The sequence below is a fragment of the Vespa crabro genome, chromosome 8 (genome assembly GCF_910589235.1).
Source record: "Vespa crabro chromosome 8, iyVesCrab1.2, whole genome shotgun sequence".
Classification (NCBI taxonomy): domain Eukaryota; kingdom Metazoa; phylum Arthropoda; class Insecta; order Hymenoptera; family Vespidae; genus Vespa; species Vespa crabro.
The window spans coordinates 1,406,732-1,422,931 of record NC_060962.1 but is presented as its reverse complement, the minus strand read 5'-3'; the positions used below and the strand labels follow the sequence as shown (position 1 = coordinate 1,422,931).

Genomic DNA, 16,200 nt, shown 5'->3' with positions numbered 1-16,200 from the left:
AGAGAGAGAGAGAAAGAGAGAGAGAGAGAGAGAGAAAGAAAAAGAGAAAGAGAGAGAAAGAGGAAAAAGAAAAGAAGAAGGTTGAACAGGGAACGTGCCTGGTCATTGCGGGGATATAAAATTCGAGCGTACAATCCTGACACGGACTACGTGTGGCCGTCGATGCGGCCGCCGTCGTGGCCGCAGAGTGTCGGCCGAACCGAGTTCCATCCAAAAGGGTGCCCTCCTGCTGAACGACCACCACCTATGAGCCGTGTAACTTATTGATCGAATATTGCAAATACGTCCTCTCATTTTTCACTGTCCGATCCTGTGTGCACCTTTGTACGGCCGCGATAATTCACGCGAAGCCACACCGTGGAATTTTCTCGAATTCCGATAAAAATGATATTTGTCTTATAAACGTCCTGTAAGCCAGATACCATCCCGAAATTTTCAACGATTTTATAGTTTTTTCATTCATTTCTATTCTTCGTATTTTCTTTCCTTGACACTTTTAGATATTTATGTCTTTGCTTTTCTGAAGGTATCGTTTTAGTTTATTTTTAATATAGATATGCGTATAAGTAAGTTATTTGTATTTAATAATTTTTAACATTAAGTGTTAACAGTTACATTTATAAATTATCCTTGAATCGTTAACTTTCGAACAATTTCTTTTTATTATAAAGATTATATGTGTGTGTACATATATATATTTACAATCGTTCGAACGAAAGTATTCTTTTAGCAACTTATCGCTAGAGATTTTAGCACTGATTTGTCGTGTCGTTGGATTTAACAGTAATCGTGCGTTATTTGGATCAAGCTCGTCGACGGGACTTGGGACGGGCAGTTCGCTCGAAATTCATCTACTATCACGGTGAATTTGTCCAGAAATATATATCTATCGATGGCAGCTGCATCCGCTCGATAAGCCCAGTGCTCGTAGAACATCTCCTGCGAATTTTCGAAAAAACACCGAACTATAACGTTTATTTTTTCGGATATCGGACAATAGTAACGTTCTACGATTCGTTCAAAACCATCCATGGTCGTTCGGAAAGAGAATATTACATCCGATTGGGAATCCAATCAACGATATCCACTTAAGATAAACATTTCGTTAGCGGTCTAGCGAGACTCGCTATCGCGATTAGAAGAGGATAAACGCCAACGTTTTTGTTGGCGTGTTTTTCCAAAATTTGTTTTTACGTTTCTTTTAATATTATAGTTATTAAATGGAGAATCCGTTATTCATAATATCCAAAAAGGAAAAGATACGTGAGGTTTAACATATCGAAATCGGATTAGTTTGTGTGCAAAGAATATATATACATTTTCGATGTTCGTGGAAGAGAACCTTTGAACTAAATTCGATGCATTCGATACTTTTGATACGTTCCTCTTCTTATCGATGAAGGATAAAAAGGGTAGACGATTGCAAAGATCGTTTCAGAGTCTTTGATCAAGATACCAGGAAGGAATAGAGCGATACACGCAGAGAAACAACAACTACAAGTACTGATACCTCTACTATCTTCAAAGAACTACGATATATAAAGTATCGAAATACATTGCTATGGTAACGTTTTTGAACTAGACTTCCGAATATGTTATATATATTTACCATCTACACGCTACGTTGCCCGAAGGTGCTTGTGAAATTTTTTAGCCCGACAAGCAAATGGCTTCGTCGAATTTTCAATTACGAATTTTATCTATATTTTTCTCTGTCGTTTTATACGTATAATATCTACAACATACGTACGTATACGAGTGAAGTACAGATAATATAAAAACGATATTTGTCGTTGATATTGCAAGAATTCATTTTTTTTTATCTGTGAATATATAGTTTTGTAGTAAAAATAATGTTTGACAGAGATTTCTTATTTCATTGAAAGAGTATTCGAAATGTGCGCGGGAAAAATTATTTTGAAATTAGTTTCCGAAAAATCTTGAACATGTTCTCTCCGTTTTTATTTCTTTTTTATATTTTTCTACTAATATATAGAAATACGTTTTTCAATAATTTATTTAAATTTTCATTTAAAAATGAATAATGCCTCAATTAATATCCCATTTAAAATAATTATTCCCGTCCAAACGTTAATGTTAAATTGTTGTTAATAATTTCATGCAATGATATGCGGATAGGTCAGATGATCAATGATGAAAATTGTGAAAATTAAATATTCTGTTCTAATTGATCTTATAAATAATTGAAGGAAGAAGTCAGTAAAGTTATATGAATTACTGGAAGATAGGAACAGCTACAATTCGGAAACAAGATTATATCGGGCATACGGTTATATGAACTTTTTTCTTTATTTTAGTGTACTGAAACTACCCGAAAAGTTATGTCCACATATTTTGAAACACTTTATATATAGGTATATGTATATATTTTGAAACACTCTGTATATGGGTATATATATACATATATATATATATATATATATATATATATATATATATATATATATATACTACTTCGTGCCGTGTATTTTATTTTTATTTTACATTTTTTTTTATTATCTTGTAATTCTTTTGGTACTAGGACCTAGGATAATTTGTCAAAACTCATGGAAATAAATTATACGTCTCTCTCTTTCTCTTTCTCTCTTTCTTTCACTCTCTCTCTCTCTCTCTCTCTCTCCTTCTTTTATTTTTGAAACCTCGATACAGAGAAAAGCTCCGACAATGCGGTCGCAGTTTCCCCAATAATTCGCCCGGATGTTTTCCTACTAGCGTCTTTTCGGGAAAGGTTTTGCGTTAACGTTGGATTGGCGTTGCATCGGTGATTGATGATCCATAAAATTGTAGTGGAACCAGATGGGTGGGTGGATGAGTATCAAGGATAAGAGGTGGAACGATAGGGTGGTTGTGGGGTGGTTAGGATGGAATAGACGAGGGTTTCGTGACTGATAGCCACTGTCTCGGCACTAGCTGAAAGATATATCGAGCGATACGACTCAAAATTTGCTTCCTATGGCACTCCTCGGCGTTAATGCCAGTTGATTCACCGAAGCGTTAAATAAATTTCATCCCTTTTTTATTCTTCTTCTTTTCCTACTTCGATTTATGTCTTTTCCGTTCTCTTCTTATTTGCTTTTTTCTCTCCGTTACTTTTTTTGAATTTTTTTTTCTTTTTCTCTTTTTTTTATATGGTTTTATATTTCGTGTTTTTTTTCTTATTAAAAAAAAATATTTCTTTTAATAATAAAGAAAAAAAAGAAAAAATATACAAATTTTAGCTTTATTATTTTACGTTTTATCTGTTCTTTCTGACGTTAAAGATAACAGATTTGCATTTATTTGTTTTTCTGTTTTCTTCTTTTCTTTTTCTTTTTTAAGTGGATGATTTTTATCATGTATTTTTACTTTTGTTTCTTTGATATAATAATATTTACGAGTATTCTATTGTATGTAACATGCATCAGCGACTTAATGGATTTGAGGCGATTAATTGGAATTTTTTTTTCTGTTGAAAGTTCCTTTCAGATTGATTGCTTGCGGAAAAGATTGAAAAGTCGAACGGATTTTAGAAAGTTACATTCCAGCGATGCAATATTATGTTATGATTGTTGAATGTAAAACTGTGGTCGAGTTTATTGAAATAAGAGTTTTTCAACGATATAATCGTATTACAAAGAAGGAAACAATTTCCGATATTAATAAAGTCGGTACGCTATAGCTGTATCTTATTTATTTTCAGCTAGGATTCGATTGAATCCGTATAATGGTGAACGTTTATCATCTGATAATAAATTTTTAACGAATAGCTTGTTTTCGATGTACGAATTGGATGTATAAACAAAATTCATTAACGAATGCTAGATAGTATATCCAATAACATTAATTAATTAATCGAATAATTAGTTTAGATTGCTTAGAAATTTAATGATATCCATGAAATATTGATAATGAAAAGACATGAGATTCTTATTCAGAGAAACTTAAATAGTAATCTTATAAGTATCATTATATTATATTTGAAATAATAGTTAATTCCTTTGCCAATTTATACGTATGTTAATTAATCTTTTATAACTAAGGTTATTTGTATGCGTATATATATGTAAAATGAAAATTTTTCTTATTTTTAAAATCAAGATTTTTGTTATAATTACATTCTTTGTATAGAAAAACGATGACTTTCAAATACTGATATTACCTCAATTAATTATCTCGAAAATAAATGTAATACGAAGATTCACATTATTATATACATTTTAAAAGAAAAGAAAAGAAAAAAAAAAGAAAAAGTATTATAATAATTTCATACTTATTATTATTATTCAAATTTTTATGTTTATCCTGATTCTCATTGTAAGTTCAAATTTAACAAGTATATGATCCGAACGATTACATTATAAAATGATACTATACATTTCAATCGTCAATGATGCTTCCTTGAATTTCATACTGTAATATTTTTAGGAAATAATTAATGAGATTATTTGTATAATTAATGACAATAAGTTTAAGATAAATATCTATTCGATGAATAGAAGTCTATTTGAGTTATAGAAATGTACTGATGTAAACAATAAAAACAAGGAAACATATGACTTTGATAATTATCGAATCAGTTACCATTCGTATTCCAACGAGTAAGTACACAAATTAGAAAATTTTCGTTTATATTTGTTCACTTAACAAATTATTTTATATTCATTTAGACAATATATAATGTACATGAAATATAATTAATTAATATTTAAACAATAGCATATTTATTTAAGCATAATATAGCTCGTAATAGTGACAATAAACATCAAAACGCTCCTCTCTCTCTCTCTCTCTCTCTCTCTCTCTCTCTCTCTCTCTGTTCGTACTTATTCATTTAAATAATTTATATTTTCGATTATTTTACAATAATCTGATATTTAAATAATAATCTATTTATTTAAATATTATACAGTTCGTAACACACGTTAAATATAAATTAATTTTCGTTAAAAATTTTAATACGTATAAAATTTGAACTCCAAATCAAAAATTAACTGACTTTGATGGTTATTAATTTAATATTATTTTGCATTCCAAACAGTAAATAAAGAAATTCTCTCTTTGCATACGGCTAAGCTTAAATAATTAATTATTTTTTATTATTTCATATTTATTTAAACAATGTATGATGTACGTCGAGTATAATTAAGTAATATTTATAAAATAGTACATACAATTGCGAAATAGAGTCAACATTAGTCACGACAAGAAATCGCGATAAGATATTAAACACTTTTTTAATAATTTCAACGTTTTTTTATTATAATAATGATACGAATAATTTTGTTCTGCTGCAGAACATGACTGCAAAGAATAAAAAGACAAAAATCGCGAAGTAGAGTTAATATTATTCACTGTAAATGAAAATTTTAATTGCAATAATAAACCCATCTATAATTTGTTATTTCGTTAGTTATTAAATTCATATAAATGGCGACATGTTGCCATTGGGTTCTAACTTATTCGATTGAAAATTATTAATTTTTCTTTATATATATATGTATATGAGCGACACAAAAATAGGATTTTTTTGCTTTAATTAACAATAAATTGGATTATATTTTTAATTCAAAGAAATACAATAACTATGAATATATAGATATATAAAGAAAAGTTTTTTCATTATTCGCTTAGTTCCCTTTTTTATTCACAAATCCAGAATTCAAATTACGACACATTATCATAAAATAGTTTTAGAATTATATATAATTTTTTATATTATAATTATTATAATATAAAATTATACATAATTATATATAATAATTACATATAATTATAATAGGTATATATAATTATATATGATAATTATATATAATTAGATAGTTACATATAATACAATTACGTGATAATAAATAATTATATATAATACGTGTTATAACTAATTTACATTAGTCACTGTTGTCAATAATAATTTTATTTACTTTGTAAAATTCTAGTTTATTGATAAATAATGTCATTAATTTTAATATTGATAAATAATAACATTTCCAAGTTCCAATTCTTAATTCTCTAACATTAAAATTATTTGTATTATGACATATACAGTTTCAACGAAATAGTCATTTGAACCGAATGTATGAGTTTGTAGTGGAAATAGTAGTGAAAATTGTAGTACATCATAAATTTGGTAGTGAGGCACCTATTTTGTTCATTATATCTCATGTAATTTTCTGTTCAATATGTTTTAGATCAGTTAATTTTTTTATACTCTAGTAAGTGTTATTTTAAAAGTTTATTGTTTTTAATAACTTTTATTTAATATGAATTATGTAGCTTGATTTTTAAGTTTTCCTCAACTATTTAAACTTCTATATAATTTAAGCGAGATCTTTTACATTTATAACCGCAAATTTTTCAGATTTTTGAAAAATGATGTGACAGAGGACTAAGCACTAATTAAAAGATTGACAAGTGTATATTAAAACGAATGTATATATTTGTGCATTTAAAGGGCATTTCTGTTATTGGCTTTTTGTAGTTATTATTTTATGTTACTTTTATGTAAATTATAATTAACTTTTTTCTTTCAGTCTAAATCATCAGAAAATTTGAAAGAAAAGTTGAAGAAACAAATGAGTAACGAATAAATGTTGATTATTTTTCGAAGATTTCAATCTCTTTTTTATTTTCAAATTTTAAATTGGAAATAATTTGGTGAAAATTGATATTAATATTTAATTTTTAGCGTCTATCTACAGTGATATTTAGGAATATCCCGAATCATTGATTTTGCAATTTGTCTAAATATCGAATCCTTTATTTCAAATTTGGTCGAAAATCGAAATTTCGCCTGAATTATCCATTTATATTTATACTAATCATATAGATGATATAATTAGCAACATTAGTTAGGCTTTTATCAGAACAATCTGTGTTATAAATATACATGATAAAAAAATAAGAAATATATGTTGAAAAACATAATATTTATTTAATATTTATTTACATTTTTATTTCTATATCACAATTTCTAAAATATGTTTATAAAATTATTAAATTAATAAAAATATATTAATAATGAAATTAATAAGTGAATTTAAATATATTATTAGTGTATTAATAAAATTATGTTAATAAAATATTGTAATATAAATATTAAAATATTATATAATATATCAATAAAATTAATTTTTCGCGATTTATTATGAGCTATTTATTCGTATATATAATGCACTCGTATATATTTTCAGCTTTAGAAATAATTTTCGATGTATATGCTTATACTTGTATTTGTGTTTGAAAGGAATTTTTTTGTCATTTTGTTACCAAAAAGTAAACAATTTGGATTTCTTCTCATTTCTATCACTCTAACGAATTGTCAGTTCTCTCTAACAAAGATTCATTAAAGTATATATTCGACAAATATATTCGATAGAGTGATTTGAAACATTTCATGTTTGATTGTGATAATCTTTCAAATATTTTTGGAAATTTTTTTTTAAAGAAACAAAAGCATGTTGTTTTGATAGATATTGGTATAGAATAAACATGTATTTTCTTTCTTTTATACTGAAGTTGAGGTTTCAATAGTAATTTTTGTTCTATGTACGTGAAATTTTAATAAACGGATAATAAACGAATTTGCAAAATGACTCGATATCCAGTCAAATCATCGATTAAATACAAAATCTAGAGGAATATTAAAAAATATGTGTCGACTTGGCATAATATTCGGATTATTCCTAATGATATTACATTTATCTATTTAATTACTTAAGTACTTAAGTCTTATATAGTTAATTCCATATAACTTTCATTAAATTCTCAGTTTCCGGATTATTTTGTTAAGAATAACAATTAATTTATTATTAAATTAAATTAACTAATTTATAACATAATATATAAAATTAATTAATCTATTATTAAAATCATTTTGTCGTTGATCCTTCAAATTTTCTAATTATTCTTCTATGAAAAGAACGAACTCGTGATTGCAATTGTAGATTTTGTTTTCTTTTTTTAACAAAAGAAATACCATTTTAAGTTTTAAATATAACTTTTTAAATACTTATTCTTTAATTTTTAAAATAGTTAATTTTTTAATTTTTTTGAAAAATTCTCTTATAATAATAAATATATATTTTATTGATCTCTGTAGCAATAACAAAATATTTTGTTACATATTATAAGTCAATTACAGTGAAAGGTTCATATTATAAGTCAATTACATGTGAATAAAAATACTATAAAAAAATTTTTATTTTTCTAGAATGACCTATTTTTTTTCTGTTTAATTTATTTTATATAATATTTTATTCTATTTAACTTTGGATCACTATTGCAGATTATGATCTATGAAGACCCATCGTCCTATCTTTTTTCCTGTTTCAGAATTGATTACGAAGTATAGGGATTTGTAATGATTTGAAATTAATTAGATTCTATGTCTAACGAAATGGAGTTAAATCAAATCGTCTTCAAATAAAAAATCTTTGATGAATTTCATACTTAGTTTTATAAAATTAACACTGTGTATTCGCGGCTATTTTGTATATTTGATACAATATAATATAATAATTTTTATATAAAACAATTTATACATATATATGGGAATAAACGAATAAATGAATTAAAAGCATTGAAAGAAAATGTATTACAGATTATATATTTTCCTACCTATATTTATTATATTCTTTATTTCAATACCACTCTATTTTTCAAGAATAGGAAAGTATGAAGGGTTAATGTTAGTATGTAACACGTCGATTAGAATAATTATCTGCTGAGGCAGATAATTATTCTAATCGATGCTGAATTTAAATTCGTTGATTATCCATAAGTTAGGATAATTAATGAGATAAATTAATTTATTTTATTCGGTTATTAAGTAAAAGAATTATAACGAAAAACAAGAATATTTTAGAAAGAAAAATGAACGAAATAATGAAATATTCGAAAGAAAAAAATATGAAAAATAAATAATATTATTGAAATATAAGAAACAAATGATATAATAAGCAATTTTGTATGAAATCAAAATCTTTGAAATTATGGTTTTATTGATGTTTTCTTTTATGCTTCTCAGGTTATATACTATATTTTTTATTCTATTTAGATAAGAATGTTTGTCATCAACATTTTTGTTATATGTTAGATCAAGAAATCGTTGCATTAATAAAAATTTTTTACGATTATCACATCTTCTATATATACTAATTAGCTTTTACCAAATTTCATTATCAGGTGCAAAAATCAAGATATTTATCATCAACGGTTTTTTTTTCTATTATTGTTGCTATTAAATCATAATATTAAGGATCTTAATATTATACTTATCTGAAGTTTCTTTATTTGAAAATTCTTCTATACCTTTCAGTTCATCGACGTTGCTGATATCTTCTATAGAAAATATCTCCATATCGTTTTTGTTATTCTCTTTATTTTCTTTTTTAATTTTTCTTTATATAATATTTATGGCATGGAATCCTCGGATGAGGCCCTTGGAAAGGGCCCTTGAGCGATTCACTTTCTTTAAATCGAGCTTGATTTAAGTACTTTAATTTTGCTTGGGTAGGATGATCTTCAGGATGCCCACCCCTCGTTATCACTTTCTTTGTTTCCATACTCGCACCTTCTGGATTTCTTATTCTTTTTAGGAAAACTTTTTCTGGGGCTTTCTTAAAAAAAGTCTTTTATGCTTGAGTGAAGCTTTATTAAAAAAGGGCTTTTATAGTTGGCAGGGTTTCTTTTTCTTTTCTTGTTTTTTATTTTTTCTTTAGACTATATCCATTCATAGTCCAGGATCGATATCGCATTGATTTAGATTATTATACCGAAGATTTAAAAATTTTTTTCGCATTATATGTAGATAGAAGAAAAATCCTTTCTAATGTACGGTCAAGATAGATATGAGCGGGCACTCGCGTAGTTCAATCTTGGATGTTAAAATAAATTCAAAAATCGCGGAAACATAATTTGTTGTGCTTAATAATATTGACTGAAGCTACCAGTGTTAAATAGTCTCGCTATCTGTTAGCCAAGCTTAAAATATTCGCAATTAATTCGAAATTCGAATTCTCTCGAAATGACAGCCATCTTAAATTTGTTTTCGATATTCCTTTGATCTAAAAAAAAAAAAAAAAAAAAAAAAAAAAAAAAAAAAAAATAATAATAATAATAATAATAATAATAATAATAATAATGTGAGATACAAGGTTTTAGCGTTAGTTAGTTATGTGTGTGTGTGTATAAGATAAGTCGAATGACAGTTCTACAAGGGATGGAAGGTTCTAACGTTAGTTGCGTGTGTGTGAGCATGAGATAAGTCGGTTGATGGTCGAACGAAAGTATGATCTGCCCTTAGTAAGGTACTTATGTCTATGGAAGAAAGAGGAGAGCTGAGAATAAGAATGAGATGGAAGTGCAGCGTAAGTGACATAGGCAACAAAGCAACAAATAGAAGAAAGTAACGAATAGGACAAAGAACGATAGGAATTTCCAAATGCGTATGCATAAATGTGAGTAGGAATGAGAAAGGTTACTGGGTAGATGTGAGAAAAAAGAATAATGGAGGACAGTCTTGAGTAGAACAAGTACAGAGTAACAAGAAAAGATCTTGAGTGGCCCAAGCACAGAATAAAAAACGGAAATAAAGAGAATATAGGGCGGTCTTGTGTAGAACGACCTAAGAGTAAAGAGTTGTACTACATTGTAATAGATTCGTTAATAAAATTCTTATTAACTAAGGATAAATAATTCGAGTTTCGCTATTCTGTATCTTCTAAGTAGGATTACGAAAAATATAAAAAAAAAGAGTTCCAATTAGCTCGTGCCTCTTCATAAATTCCAACTTACATAAAATATGTGATAAGACCTAGATATACGATATCACTCTTGGTATAATGTGTATCTGGTGTATGTTCTATTACAAGTAATGTCTAGTAAATGGCTGCTTAAATTTGTTTTATATGTTATATATATAAGTTTAACTAGAAACAATAAATATAAAGTTAATACAATTTTTGAACTTCTAGAAGATATAGATCAGGCGATAAACATAAAATTTCGGTTTATAGTCTAAACTAAAAAATACGTGAATCTTTGAAATAGCTATATCTTATACACTTACTTATACACATATATATTAATTCGAACAAAAATTGCATGGAATTGTTTAAACACTTATTACGAACTATCCAGATATAACCGAGTTACAACCAATCGGAAATTGTCCTTTCCTTTCCGTACACTTTTATCTCGCAAACTCTTCCTATTTGATCTTCCCTTTTCTTATTCCTTTTTTTTGAAATTATTCCAGCAGTTTTGCCAGATAGTTTGTTGCAAAAGGATCGTACTTAACTCAAGACTTAAACAAAACTCTCTAAAAGCATAACTTAAAACTCATATAGTATGATTTACTAATCACAATAATCAAAAATATATTGTTAAAATACTTTATTTATACTTCATATTCATATTTTTATGGCTTATCACCATTTATTCAGCTGTAATAAACAACTCATTTCATAATATATAAGAACTAGGCCTTGTTTGGATTTATTTCCTTTCGAGGGTTTGGTGATCGTGTTTTCGAGAACAACGTATAACTACTTATAACAACTTATAACATCCATGAAGACATATATCGACACAATTAAGTGATCTGTCTTCAGAGAAATATAATCTGCACACGTCCTTCGCTTATTTTTGTTAAATGAAATATTATTTTTATTACATACAAAAATATATATCACGCACTAATCCGATTGTTAGGTTACGTGTGAGAGGTTTATAACTTAGACAAACTTATACATTAACATAATAAGCGTCATAGTGGGAAGAGTGTTTCCCCCATCGCGCTTGTAGTTTATATTTGTCCGTATCTGTCACTGAAGTCATATACGCTTCGAGCGGAAGATGGTATAAAGCCTTGAATACGTTTCATAGTATTTCTAATGCAAATGAGCATTATCATATCTAATAAAAAAAAAGAGCTTTTATTCGTAAGATCGACGTTATAAAAGATACTTAAGTATCGTGAAACACGAACAAAGATAGATATCTTTTCCTTTGTTTTCTCTCTTCCTCTCTTTCTTTCTTGAAAGAACTTTCATATTTGTAAATATGCATTGAATTACTCCGCTATGTAAATTGAATGACATTGGTAATCTTCAAGTTGGTTGACAGTACCCTTAGGAAATCGGATTAAACTTTCTCCATTTTTGTAGCGACGAGACTCGCCCTTCATTTTTTTCTTTTATGTTTCTCGATAATTCACTAAAGAGAGACTTCGACATCGTTGACTTTTTCAGAATGCACTTAAATTCTCCATGATAAAAAATTAACTCAATTCTCTCGATATGATCTCTCGAGCTACTCGACGTTCCTTTGTTTACATTTCTCCGAGATAATTTTTTCCCTCATATGAAATACACACGTACTCATGAATGCGTTCGATAATTTCGTAAGAGATAAGAGAGACTTATTTTGATAGAGTTGCAAAGAAAAAACAAAAAAAAAAAGAAAAAGGAAAAAGAAAAATAAATAGACCAGGAATGTCTTCGTTCGAAAGAAACGAAGCTCTACTTAAATAGCAACGAAGCTCTACTTGTAATAGGTACGTATTTAGCTTGGAAAGGAAGGAAAAGCAGTAAGAAGCAAGGCTCGTATATCAGAAAAGAGGAGAGGGTGACTAGTTCGGATTTATCACGTTTCAAAGTTTAACAATGTTCGAAAGAGTTTGTCTGGTTATATGTATATATGTGTGTGTATGTGTGTGTGAAAACGAGAAAGAGAGAGAGAAAGAGAGATTCTCTCTTATCTGCTACCGACTTTAACCGAGTTCCGAGGCGAGTTTCAAGGCACAGAAAGTGGAAGAGAGAGAGAGAGAGAGAGAAAGAGAGAGAGAGAAAGAAAGAGAGACTCCAATAGCAGATATACCTGAAAACTCAATCCGCGAATCGCCATTCAGTAGCCCTGTCCTGAACTTTAGTAGTTGCACCGAGTTTATTGGCTCGTCCCACGAATCCTACATCCTATGGGCTGACCTACGATAGCCATAGACGGAACTAAAGTGTGAGGTTGGTTCGATCGGCCGAAAGTAATAAGTCGAATAATACTCTCTACTCCGGGCTCACCGTCTCTATGGATGCCATTCGCCTTTCGTAATGCTAGAAAATCGTACTACTTTTGGATCCTCGAGCCATCCGTTCAAATCGTGATCGTAAATATCGTTGAGTGATAAAGAGTATTCTAGAGAGTTCTAAATCTATTTTAAGGTATCATCCGATCTATATCTATTATTCTTGATAATACGGGATATAATTTTTGTTAATATCCTATAAAATACTTTTTAATTCTATGGTATAATTGTATTCGACAAGAACGTGAGGAGCGTTAACAAGCTGTTTTGTAAATCTCGGTTCCAGTGGCAAGCAGACATTACGTTTAATTTTGAACTCGTGTTAACACATTGTCAAAACATTAAGAGAGGAAGTCTCTCTATTCGTATATAATTCATTAGTGTTGTGTTTAATATACATGTTAATATGTTTTATATACATGCATTTTATAAATAATATATTGAAATTATTTTGGATAATTATTTATTTGTAGTTATTTCCATTATATATTCCCATAAATATGATATAACTTTAAATTACACTAGCATATAAGTAAAATTTATCTCGTTTTCTATTAACTATCGGAAAATTTTCTAATCTTTAATTTACAGCTTGGATTTCGAATTAATCGTTACGATATATCACTGATATAAACTATGGCGAACATAGAAAAGACTTATCTATTTTTTCTTTACGTTCTGCATGAGAGAAAAGACACTTGAGTTAACAAAAAAGTAAAGTCGTTAAAAATTAATCGCCATTAACTTGTCCGGACAATATTTCTCTCTACGGACAAACATGTGCGCGTTCTTCATAATTTTCAAGGTAGAGACCTTTGTAAGTAGCTTTGAGAGGGAGAGAGAGTGAGAGAGCGTGAAAGAGAGAGAGAGAGAGAGAGAGAGAGAGAGAGAGAGAGAGAGAAAGAGAGAAATAAAAAAAAGAGATTCATAGCTAATTCTTCGAGTCGACGCGATATTCTTCACTAAACTTCTACAATTACTCTTTCGAAGATCATCAATCTTTGTTTTTACTTTATATAATAAACCATATATTTCTTTCATATACAGTGTGTTTTAAAAAAAATGACAACAAAATTGAAGGCCGAAAAAGTCTTGATAAATACATAATATATATACTTAATAAATATATAATATATACCTAAATGAATATATGATGTATACATATAATTTTTTTTTATTTTATATATGTATATGTATATATATATATACATATAAATATATATATATATATGTGTATATACATATATATACACATATATTACATATGTATATATATGTATATTACATATATACGTACGTATGTATATAGATATCTTGTCAGTTCATTCATTTATTGAATATATGTATTTTTTGGCATTCAGTTTCTCAATCCATCATTAATTCCATTGGGAGATTCGAAAGTTTTTCGCAAAACTTGTCGAGCGCACGTTCTCTATCCTGTAATCTATCGAGCCAATATAGAGGAACGGATTAACGATTAAAGGCTCGCTAAATTCTGCCATGAGCTGTGCTTTATTTTCTTCCTCTCGACGGACACCATAGCCCATAGCAAGGCTGAGACGTGATTTATAGCTTATAAACTAGGATCACGCGGTGGCTTTGGAGCAAGAAAGAAAGTCGCCGTAAAGGATCGCTCCTTATCGATGCTCGACGCAGCGAAAATCTTTCTTCGACTTTTCCTCATCGATCTTCTTGGCTTTCGTAAATAAGTGTGCTGTATTGTATCGAATGAAACCAAGTATATATACCGAAGATACATACCTCGATGAGCTTCATTGAACTTTGTGAAGCTTCGTTGAACTTCTCCATTTAGTATTGCTGTTGTTAGAAACAATCTTATTACCGTATCTTTCTTATCTCTGCCAAGATTATATTTTTTAAATATGCAAATAATTTTAATTTTATTTCTTACCTGTCAAGATAACAAAAACGATTATATTTTTTTACATGCAAATAATTTCGATTTAAATTCTTATTTTACGTGATATTGATTAATGAATTGAATAAAAAAGAAATTTAAACGGATCGATTAAAATATAAATATGGTAACCGTTAATGTGATGTTTTTTTATTTACTGTAGTTTTTTTTTTATTATTATTATTTCATTTATCTTAATATTAATTCAAGTTGTAATGAATTATTTTGTTATAGTTTAAAATGCAATGAGGAATATTGCAATGGTATCTTATTATTATAATTTTAGTTAATCCAACGATTGATAATTTTTTAACTGCTTCATTGCGTTTTCTCGTTTGTTTGTAAATGTTGTTGTGAAGCGATACAATTTATATAATGCTTTTCCCTACAAATGAACCCTTACGGACATGTAATTATATATTCAGAGAGTTTTTAATTCAATTTGTTAGTAATAAATTTCAAATTGGATTATGCTCGTAATTGCTACATAAAATATTAATCGATTCTTTACCTGGGAACTGATATAAATTTTCAACATCATTGCTTTACTTTTTACAGTACAGATTTTAAATTCTATTACGATTATTGGAAATGTTTTATCGTGTCAAGAACGTAGCGATTATTTTAATTTGATGTTTCTATCGATTCGAATAATCGTTTCTCTTGTTACAAATGAGAATTCGAAATGATTTGTTCGTAACGAGCAAAGATTATGTGAGTAAATCGAAAATAAAATAAAAAGAATTAAAGTATCAGATCTAATATAAATTTCTCTTTAATATTTCAAAATAATCTGCGTGAATATTTTACACTATGCGATGTTCGTAGAAAGCAAGAGAAATTTAAATGGTTTTGATATAAACTTATTAAAAGACATCTTCGCGGTAATGCGAAGATTACGCAATATGGAAAACCGCAAAACGTTTAAAATTTTCTTGTCGGATCTGTGCCATGTAAAGTGCCGTTAATGGCGATGTTAAAGCGTTCGGAAGTTGATATAACGTGTTTCCGTTCGCGATGCCACCGTTTCATCTCCTCATCGCATAATTTTACGGTGGTATATGGTATATACCGATGATAATCACTTAGCGATACTTTGGAAGAGTATTAGCGTGCCATCTTTGAACAATCAGGAAGAGGAAAAGAGAGAAAGAAGGAGAGAGAGAGAAAGACAGAGAGAGACAGAGAGGGAGAGAGAGAGAGA

At 28.4% G+C, this 16,200-nt stretch overlaps 1 protein-coding gene across 1 annotated transcript in view; it reads right to left on the bottom strand.

The window, feature by feature from the left end:
• Positions 1-16,200, bottom strand: part of LOC124426141 (zwei Ig domain protein zig-8-like) — a 289,633-nt gene that overhangs the window by 46,047 nt on the left and 227,386 nt on the right. The window lies entirely within an intron of this gene.